Here is an 11,458-nt window from a genome sequence, read left to right as displayed (position 1 = left end):
AAATGGTGATAATCAGGTTATCTATTTTTCTGCTAAAGGATGGATTCTCGCTTGTTTAGTTGGGATTAAAGTCAAACTCTGCTAGAGGATCAGGCCACGGCAAGCAAGCACATCAGGTTCTATAAATACAGAGGCAGTGCATCATTCAAGAGGACCCCCACAAAATCAATACAAAATTGCCCTGCGCAAACTCTCACAACTTGTGATTTTTCTTTTTCCTTTTTCGCTGACACATCTTCCGTTGGCATCAACAGCACTGTGGAGGCAACCGGTGATATCTTAAGTCGGCATAGATAGCTCTGTTACCGTAGAGTCAGTCGGTCTCGCAGTATCTTCCGTTGGCATCAACAGCACTGCGGCGAGAACGATTGATTACCTATCCAAGTCTCGGTCGAGAAGGGTTTCTAAATCCTTATTGGTCGAGGTCATCTCATCAGCCTTCTCGGCGGATTGAGGTGTTACAGTTATTACATTCGGCACATTGAAAGCCGAATTTGATATTGAACTTCGTAAGAATAGTAACCTTGTCTTCAGGTTCGAGAGCCCAAGAGGCCGAGACGTGTTCCTTTCTCGGCCGCAATCGCAAGACGCAGAAGTCAGTAGCGTGACCCAACGCAACATCAACAAATTTACTCCTCGGCCGAGCTCGGCCGACGAGTTGGCACGCCCCGCATTCACCGAAGGACGTAGTTAGCTCATTAATTACTCGGTCTGCGCGCCACGTAGGCTTTGTAGTTTCTAGGGTCAACACATTCATAAGCCTATCTCAACTGCATGCTTAGCATGCTCACAACAGCTTTCATGCTCTTTAGTTTGTGAGGGTAAACTAATTTTCGAGACACAATTGGGTCTGCTTTCCAGTATGGAAGGGTAAACTAATTCCCCGACACTCATCTAGGTATGCTCTTCGATTGGGAAAGGGTAAACCAATCCCCTTAAGCCCCGTTAAAGGGTATACAATGCTCTCCTGGTGGGAGAAGGTAAATTAATGTCCATGCGCTAGTCATTCCCAATATTGGCCACAATAGTCTTTTTCAAGCCTTAGCCAACTAAAGGATTTAATTTTGTGGTAACCGAAGTCTATACTAGAAGAGATGATAAGTGCAGGGCCTCTACCCATGAAGATTTAGACAACTACACATTTTTTATGTAGTTAGCAATCTTAGTGTTCATGTAAAACTTTACCCATTGCCAACATGTTACGCAGTCTACGAGTTTTAATAGTGCCAAGTGCTGAACAACCCTTTGGGTAACTACAGTTGATTCCTAAAGTGTTGTGATACTTGCTACACAGCCTACGGAACTAGTTACATAAAGTGCAAAATATTCTTTTGAATCATTACCCGCAAAATTCCATGCGGCTGCACGCTTATCATATGATTAGTTAATGATTTTCATGTCTCGTAGATCTTTATCATGTTGAGATATAGGTCCTATTACTCAAAAGATCGAAAACTCAAAACACCTAAGCAGCACATGGTCAGGGGCAGCATCTCACGATGAACTCAACAGCTCGACGCTCCAAGAAGCCAAACCTCACGGCCATAGTGACTCGTGTGATAATCTACTTTTTCAAAGCAGCATGCCCAGCTGATGGTCCATGGCTAAATGTTTTGCAAGATGCTTCAAGCAAGTAGATTCAAGAAAAACAAAGATGGAATAAAGCGAAAAAAGCAGTTTAAAATTCTAGCAAATTGATAAACTTACACGAATGTCGTCAAAATCTGACACATGCTAAACAAAACAGATTACTCATTAGCAGCTTGGATGACCTTAGACTATGCAACTCTTCGCACTCAACAATTTGCTTATCTGACACTTCATCTTCAATAACTCCAATCTTGGCAACCTCATCATTAACCACTTTGTCTACTACAGCTGAGAAATCAAACTTAAGCAGTTCCCTCATTCTTAGCAAGCAACACAGACATGGTAGCAACAGAAGAAACAGGCTTTGACGCCTCTTTAACAACCAAATCGACTATTTCAAGTGACAGACTTTCCTCCCCAGTCCTCTTAGTGGTGAGCCTTTTAGAAGCCGATCTAGACTTAACTACAACTGGATACTTCACTCTATTTCCAGACCCAGATGCTTGACAACTCGATGTCAAACTTTCCAGAAGCGGCAGATCCTATGAGCAGCCAAATGATTTCTTCTCAACTAAAAGTCCAGTAAGTAGGCTTGGACGCGCGGTTGCATCTTGCTTACAGTTTGGCCCGTGCTAGGCCTAAAGACAGATGGGCTTGAGCCTTGCGGCTCGCCTAGCTTTGCACCTCAATGCGCTATTCCCCTTTGCCCGAGCCGAGCTAGCTCTTGGCCCCTGTCAACCAGCCGTGCTATGCCAAACCACAATAGCTCCTTCAAGCTGCCCTACATGTATCGTAGGCATGTGGTTGCCCAATCATCTCATCAGCCCTTGTCGAGCCATTCCATCAAGCCTCAAGACTCCAAAAAGATAAAGAAGAAAGAAAATTAATTTTTCCTTACTTTGGTACGGCGCGGAGAAGAAGAACAATGATGACGATCAACTGTTCGCAAAGGCAAACAAAGAAGAAAACTAGGGGATGGGTTTATAATATCCTCTAGTTTTTTCGTTCTTTGTTATTGGGATAAAATTGTTCTTCAAATTTATTTAACTCCCTGCTTAAAGCAAGCTTACATAGGCTTTGGTGGCAATTGGTTTCCCTTCCTTAGAAGACTCTATCTCCAAGTCAAAGTGGAAGATCTACATCAATTTGGGAAAGATCTATTTGTTCACCTATTCAGCTTGAGATTTCCACACCTATTGCCATTTTTTGCTTGTAGCCCAGCAGGTGTGGGGGTATTTGTGGAGCAAAAAATAATCTCAAAAATCCAGAAGATAACACGTGGACTATTTCTTTGGAAAGACAAGAATGCCCTCATTAAATGAGCATGTTTTTCAACTACTCTCATGCGCAGCTCAACATCCCTAGAGGTGCAAGTAGCTGACCATGATTGCTCAAAACTCCTATGCTCGTGGTATGGAAAAGTCAAGGGCATTAAAGATAAGATTAATTACTAAGTCCTATCTTTAATACATTCCCAATTGAAAATAAACTATATCAAGTAAGGAATTCCTATCACAATCAATTGTGGATGCTTCCATTATTATCCCAAAATATTATCTCATAATTAATATCTTGGAAATATTCTTTACTCATTCAACCAACGGATGACACACCTTGGTTAATCAAATGCCAGCATGTATGGGCCAAAACCATATCCCTATGGCTGGCTACTCCTTCCTATAAATACCTCCATCTCCACCAAATCTTGGTAAGCTTTTGCTACTCATACAAGCCCTAAACGTACTCACTGTTTTCAGAGATACTGACTTAGGCATCGGAGATCCATAGGCCAACCATTCCCCATCTCGTGGGCGTGTGAGGCTTTGGTAGCTTGAGATTTTGGTTTTTGATATAAGATGTTAATTATTTTGTAGGTACTTTATATAAAACTGTTGTAACTGTGTAAATGACATTAAAGGACGTGTTGTTGGATATATTATTAATTAAATTGGGTTGTTAAATTATTGAACAATTTGTTACATATAATACTTCATCATCATCACTAACGCACTCTATTCACTGAAGTCTTTGGGGTCATCAAAATGCCTATATCTAAGAACAAGTTTATACAGAAAGATTAAAAGTGTGATTTTGAAAATAGGTCCAAATTTGGACCTATAAAGAATTCCAAACTTTAGACTGGTTCTATTTCTATCCTGCTTTCTTTAATACTAGTGGCCTTCCTATAGAAATTATGGCTTTAATTTGTAATGTATTTCATGAGTTTAATGTCAAAGGGGTCCATCTATATATGAGAAGAAAGAGGTGGAAGAAAGAGAGGTAGGAAAGAAGACTAATTACTCTAGTGCCTAGAGAGGTAGGAAAGAAGACTAATTACTCTAGTGCCTAGAGCTATCCCTAGAGAACATGGTAGCTCACCAATCAATCATATCCCTTAAATCAAGGAAAGAAGACTAATTACTCTAGTGCCTATAGCTATCCCTAGAGAACATGGTAGTTGACTCTAGATGCCAAAATACACTTCAACATTGGAAGATTGAAAGCCTAAACTGGATATTGGAAGGCTATGTGTTTTTTTTTTGGGTTTATGGGTTCATGAAAAGAGTACAATTATATCATGCTACGATGTATGAATAAATAATGGGACTATGGGTTCATGCATTTTTTGGGTTGATAGGATTCTGTGTTTATGGGAAGCAATTTGGTACTAAAGTGGTCAAGAAGGCCACTAATATAAAAGAAAGCAGGATAGAAACTTTATGGGTTCATGAGAAAACTACAATTCTATCATGCTAAATAATGGGATCATGGGTTCATGTATTTTCTGGGTTTATAGGATTCTGGGTTTATGGCTTTAATTTAAGCAACTTGATACTAAAGTGTTCAGGAAGAGTTGAAACCAATTGTCCCACATCGGACAGAGGGAAGGAGAAAGAGTACTTTAAATAGAATTACCCCACTTTAACTAATATCGAGGCTTTTTGTGATAAAACCCCACCCCTGAAGATTGTGCAGGTGGTTAAGTGGAGATAGTATCGATGTTGTTAGAGTGGGCTATCAGCCCGTCAACCTAAAAATTTCCATATCCAACAATTTTTTTTTTAAATAAGCAGAAACAAAGGTTGAGAGAAGGAAATTTACTTTAGTTGGTGAAGATTGCTCGAACTATATGAGAAATAGAGGAGACGTGCTCGAACCAGAGAGCAGAGATGGACGAAATGGGAGATAATGATGCTTGGGTTGGAGGAAAATGAAGGCAAATCATAGAGGTACTAGTTGTTTAGCCAAAAGCAAGAATGAAAGTATGTCTCCCTTATATTGGCTTAAATTGGTATCAGAGCCTAGTTCTTAGAAAAGATGTATAGATGTGTAAATGAAATTAGATTTATCAGAATTGACAATTAATAAAAAAAAATTAGATATTATAGACCTCAAACAAAGAGAATATTGCAATCTCCATTGTCCAATATCAAGATCAAAACATCAATATTATTTTCATATATCTCATGTACCCCATAATGTAACAATAGATAATTAGATTTTATCCGCACAATTAAATTTTATAAACTGTATACTAAAAAAATTGGAAGAAAAGGAAGTATGGAGAAATAAAAGAATATTTAGAAAAAAATAATTCACGAGAATAATAGAAACTTAGTTAAGCAGTTAACTCAAATATCAGACAACTTAGAAACTGTTCGAAGACAAAAGCAGAAAATCTTCCCAGACATAAGAATGATTGAAAACTTTGATTATTCAAAGAAAGGACAAGATGAATAGAAATTTAGAAAGGTTTAGTAATAGATAATTATATGCATTTACTTTTACAAGATAAGCCTAAAGAAATAGAAGTTCATTAAAAAAGGTTTAAAATCAAATAATTCAACTACAAAACAGAATAGATAGCATCGAGGGAACACAAAACAAATTACGAAAGACTATAATAGATTATAGTTGAAATGAATAGTGTAAACAATTTTACCATTTACCTATCTTTAAAGTAAAGGAGAATATAGTTACTGTGAAGAAACTTATATGCCCGGGTTTAGTAATTACTTAGGGAAAAAGAAGAAACTTAGAAAGAAATACTTTAAACATAAGAAAACCAAGTTTCAAAAGAATAGTCCGAAATGGATTTTTTGCTAAATTGCCATGCCAACCGTGCCATACCGATTTTGTGTCAAATTTTTTGTGAATTTTTTGCTAAATTGCCATGCCAACCGTGCCATACCAATTTTGTGTCAAATTTTTTGTACCAATCGGTAATGGTACGGTATTGTACCATACCAAAATTTCATGGTATGGTATTAGTAATGGATACCATTACCACGGTATTACCGTACCATACTAAAAATACAATATGATTTATAATTTATAAATTATATAATAGATAATTATATAACACATATTTATAATATTCCAAAAATTTGAAAATAAAACCCTACTTATATTAGCATTGTTGTTGGTGACTTTGATCTCTTAAAATTGTGGAAATCAAACACAAAAGAGTTCCTAATTCTTTCATAAATAGCCAAAATATCTCTGTAACCCTCACTTCTACTGTTGCTAGTGAAAATGCATTTAGCCTAGGGAAGAGGGTTGTTAACCCTTTTAGGGTATCCTTGACTCCTAAAATAATGGAGGCACTAGTGCATACTAGTGGTTGGCTTAGGGCAGATGAAGTAAACTTCTACAAGGACCAACGGAAGATATGCTTCAATTTTACAAGAAAATGGAAGAAGAGAAAACAAGAAAGATATGCTTTAATTTTTTTAGTAAATTTGTTATTAAATGGTTTTCAATTTTAATTCTTCTTGCTACTAATTAATATGTTTTCTTTGTTTGTAATGTAGGCTTGACACAAACTCAATCTTCTACAAGTTCAATGCCTTCTCCAAAAGCTTTGACATCTCAAGCTTGAATTACTGATCAATGAATTCTCCTTTTTGAAGTTTACTTCCAATTTTCATTTGGTTTGAAACTTTAATTTCTATTTGAATTGTTAACTTCTATTTGTTTTGGTTCGTAACTTCTATTTGGATTGTAAGCTTAATTTTCATGATGAATCTAGATGCTTCATTTGAATTATTATGTGTGTGAATTGTGAATGATGAATAATAGATGAATAATAGATGAATTTAATCTATAATGTATGAGATAAAGGTACAAAAAAAAAAGTTTTGCCCTTGAATTGGGTTAAAAAAACAAAAACAGATTTTGTCCCAAAACAAAATGGCAATTACCATTGCCATACCATGCCAACCGAACTTTTGGCAATACCGAACTTCGGTATACCGAAAGTTTGGTACGGTAATGGTAATAGATTTTACCAAACCGAAAGTTTGGTACAGTAATTGATACAAGGGTTTTGGTACAGTAACCGTACCAAACCCACCCCTACGAAATATACTTCATTTCGAAAGAAATATACGTTCGGAAAAACTACAAATTATCCTAACAAATATCGTCCCAAAAGACATGTTAAGAGGTATAATAAGAACAAATTAAGAAAGGACTATAGATGTTATATATGTGACTCGAAAGATCATTTGGCCAATAAATGCCCTAAAACAAGTCAGAATCGACAAATAAGAGAATATAATAAGATCATAAAAGATACAGAACAAGTGTTTATAGACAATTCTGATAATATAGATGCTGAATCAGTTTATGGTATATATTCTAATGAAGATCGAGAAATATTGCTTAATTCTTCAAAAGAAGAATCTTCTTCTGATGATAAAACTATACATCTTCTAAAAGATATAACACATTTTACTATGTAATGAATTGTAAAATACTCAAGTTTTATGATAGAAAGATGTAGTAAGTATAGCCATTTCCCAGATAAAAGTAATAAAGTAAAAGGTTTAAAGTGTAATGATGTAAGACATATAAAATGTTTTGATTACGATTATAGGGAAGAACGATCTCAAGAAAAATTTCTAAAAGAAGAAGAATATTCTTCTAGTTTATCACAAAAACATTTAGAACTTGATTTATGAGAAGAAAAGCTTAAAAATAGAAATTTAGAGCTTCAAATTCAAGAATTAGAATATCAGATAAAAAAATGAAAGGAAGATATATGATGTGCAATTGAAAGAATATAAAAGAGAAATCAGAGAACTAACCAATCAGATAAAGCATTATGAATCAAAGATACCTCCATAATTATTATTACCTCGTGTCTTTGGGAAAAGAATCTTAGAAGGTACAATAGAATCATATAATGAAAAAGAGAATGATCTACCTTTACAAGAATATCATGACATTAGTATTATAGAACCAGAAGAAAAAGTTTTACCTATAGCTAATATTTCACTTAAAAGACCAATGGGTATTATCATACCTTGTACACTTTATTTCCCAGATAAATCCTATATACACTTATAAGCTTTTGTAGACATAGGAGCAAGTAGAAGTCATATAGATACACAATTATTTCCAAATAGATATCATACAAAAGTTCCAAAAGTCTATGGCATTCAAATGGAAGGAACACTTTCATATGATACAACTTTACTTGATACACAAATTGGTTTTCCTACTATAACTACAGAAAAATATCATTTACCGCAGACTTGGATTTGTCATATCAAACATCATCACAAGTTTATTTTAAGCTTCAATTTTTTGCGATCCCTCACAGGAGGATTTTTCTATGTCGATCAACATATTACCTTTTTTAAACAAAGGGTTACATTTTCTCTTCTTACCCCTCTATCAGAGTTTTCACCTGCAAAGCATGGTGGGACCCTAGAAAATAACATAGAAGGCATAGAAAATATGAAATTAATATTACCAAAATTCAAAATTGAAGAATATAGGCAACTAGAGCAGATTATAGAAGCTGAAATCGAATTAGCAGAAAATGATTTCGAATTAAACAAACAATATGAAACTGATTTATTAGCAAAAGTAAATTTCACAAGACAAAATCAAATCTAGATGATTTGATTAAAATAGATGAAGAAACCCAAGTATTAGGAGAAAATCCTATAAAATATTGGGAAAGAAATAAAGAAGTAGCCAAATTAGACATTATAAACCCAGATTTCAGAATTATCACCAAGAACATAGACTATGATATAAAGATAAAGAAGAATTCCAAAAACAAATAGAAGAACTTTTAAAGTTGGGAGTAATACAAAGGAGGAGTCCACATCAATTAGCAGCCTTTATGGTAAGAAATAGAGCGAAAATTTTAAGAGATAAAGCAAGAATGGTAATAAACTACCAAAGACTAAATGGTAACACTTGGTCAAAGGGATATAAGATTCCTACAAAAGAAATACTAATAAATAGAATCCAAGATAAAAAGATATTTAATAAATTTGATTGTAAATCAGAATTTTGGCAAATTAAATTAGATAAAGAAAGTATTCCATGGACAGCCTTTAGCTATAGTGAATGACACTTTGAATGGATAGTGTTACCCTTTAGATTGAAAAATGCTCATCGATTTTTCAAAGAAAAATGGACAATATTTTTAATATAAAACCATTTTCAGAATTTTGTTTAGTTTATATTAATGATATTTTAGTCTTTAGTAAAGATTTAGATGAACAATATGATCATCTTTCTCAAGTGTTAAAAAAAATTTAGAACAAGGTTTGGTTATAAGTAAGAGAAAAATGATATTAGCTCAAGAGTATATAGAATTTCTAGGTTTAAAAATAGGCAAAGGAAAAATTAAATTACAACCTCATATTAGTAAAGGAATATTAGAAATGCTTGACAAATTAGAAGATAAAAAATTATTACAAAACTTTTTAGGAAAACTAAATTATGCAAGACCTTTTTTTTTATTCAGAATTTATCTAGAGAAATTAGTAGCCTATATCAGAAAACAAGTAACACACGGAATATAAAATTTAATAAAGAAGATGTAGAATTAGTAAAAAGAATAAAAGAAAAAAAATTAAGAACATACCAGATTTATCCTTGCCATTAGAAGATGACTACCTAGTTCTTCAAATTGATGCGTCAGAAATTAGTTGGGGAGCTATTTTGTTAGCAAAAGATGCTCTAAATTCACCAATTTGTGGATATGCTAGTGGAATATTCAAAGAAAAATATAAAAACTTAACTAGTCTAGATTATGAAATATTAGGAGTAACAAATACAACAACAACAACAACAAAAAAGCCTTTTCCCACTAAGTGGGGTCAGCTATATGAATCATAGAACGCCATTGCGCTCGGTTTTGTGTCATGTCCTCCATTAGATCCAAGTACTCTAAGTCTTTTCTTAGGGTCTTTTCCAAAGTTTTCCTAGGTATTCCTCTACCCATTCGGCCTTGAACCTCTGTCCCGTAGTTACATTTTCGAACCGGAGCTTTAGTAGGTCTTCTTTGTCCAAACCACCGTAACCGATTTTCTCTCATCTTTCCTTCAATTTCGACTACTCCTACTTTATCTCGGATATTCTCATTCCTAATCTTATCCTTTCTTGTGTGCCCACACATCCAACGAAGCATCCTCATCTCCGATACACCCATTTTGTGTACGTGTTGATGCTTCACCGCCCAACATTCTGTGCCATACAGCATCGCTGGCCTTATTGCCATCCTATAAAAATTTTCCTTGAGCTTCAGTGGCATACGACGGTCACACAACATGCCAGATGCACTCTTCCACTTCATCCATCCAGCTTGTATTTTATGGTTGAGGTCTCCATCTAATTCTCCGTTCTTTTGCAAGATAGATCCTAGGTAGCGAAAATGGTCGCTCTTTGGTATTTCCTGATCTCCGATCCTCACCCCTAACTCATTTTGGCCTCCATTTGCACTGAACTTGCACTCCATATATTCTGTCTTTGATCGGCTTAGGCGAAGACCTTTAGATTCCAACACTTCTCTCCAAAGGTTAAGCTTCGCATTTACCCCTTCATGAGTTTCATCTATCAACACTATATCGTTTGCGAAAAGCATACACCAAGGAATATCATCTTGAACATGTCCTGTTAACTCATCCATTACCAACGTAAAAAGGTAAGGACTTAAGGATTGTTGATGCACAAAATCAGTGAGGACTTTGGTACAACAGAAAGTATTAAGTTTGTGATCTTCGCTAGATTGCTACGGTCATTAGTGTGGATAAGTATGTAAATGGATGGAGACAGGAAAGCAAACACAAGATGTACGTGGTTCACCCAGATTGGCTGCATCCACGGAGTAAAGGAGTTCTCATTAATTGTGAAGGGTTTACACAAGTACATAGGTTCAAACTCTCATTTAGTGAGTACAAGTGAATGATTTAGTACAAATGACATTAGGAAATATTGTGGAAGAATGATCTCCTTTTATAGAAGAGAGTTTCTAGCCTTGTTCTGACATTGATACGTATCGTGTTGTGATTGGCTTCCGATGTTGGCACGTGTCGCGCTATGATTGGCTTCTGATGTCGACACGTGTCGCTCTGTGATTGACCTCCTGGTTGGAGTGAAACGTTTCTAGGTCCTTGATGGTGTAACGTTGATCGGTGCTCGGTAGTTTCGGGATTGGTCAAGTATGGTACAAACAGTGCTCCCCTAAGTTCCCGAGTGAGGGAAACTCCTCGGTTGGGGACTTACAAGTCCAAGCTGCTGAGTAATCATGAAACTTCTAAGTACCGAAGTGTGGTATCGTCTTCACTTGCCTTATCTATCTCATAGGTAGATGTGGCATCTTCTCTGGAAGTACTCTTCCTCCATCCAGGGGTGGTATCTTTAACTGATGGAGATGCACAAGGTAATGTATCAATTTCACTTGAAGCTTACTTGTAGTTTCAAGCTTGGTCAAGTGTGATACAAACCGTGTAATAGGAGTCCCCCAAGTCGCCGAGCTAGGGGATCTACTGAAAGAGGTGACAGACACAGCAATCAGAGCTCCAAGCAATCAGTCCCAAATCAGAAGTTTGATTTCGAG

At 35.6% G+C, this 11,458-nt stretch overlaps 1 protein-coding gene across 1 annotated transcript in view; it reads right to left on the bottom strand.

Annotated features, from left to right (window-relative positions):
- The window catches only part of LOC126596496 (uncharacterized), a 46,879-nt gene that overhangs the window by 18,947 nt on the left and 16,474 nt on the right, over nt 1-11,458 (bottom strand). The gene's annotated exons all lie outside the window — the stretch shown is intronic.

The sequence above is a fragment of the Malus sylvestris genome, chromosome 13 (genome assembly GCF_916048215.2).
Source record: "Malus sylvestris chromosome 13, drMalSylv7.2, whole genome shotgun sequence".
Lineage (NCBI taxonomy): Eukaryota > Viridiplantae > Streptophyta > Magnoliopsida > Rosales > Rosaceae > Malus > Malus sylvestris.
The sequence above is the reverse complement of the archived record's forward strand: the minus strand, read 5'-3'. Positions and strand labels throughout refer to the sequence as shown.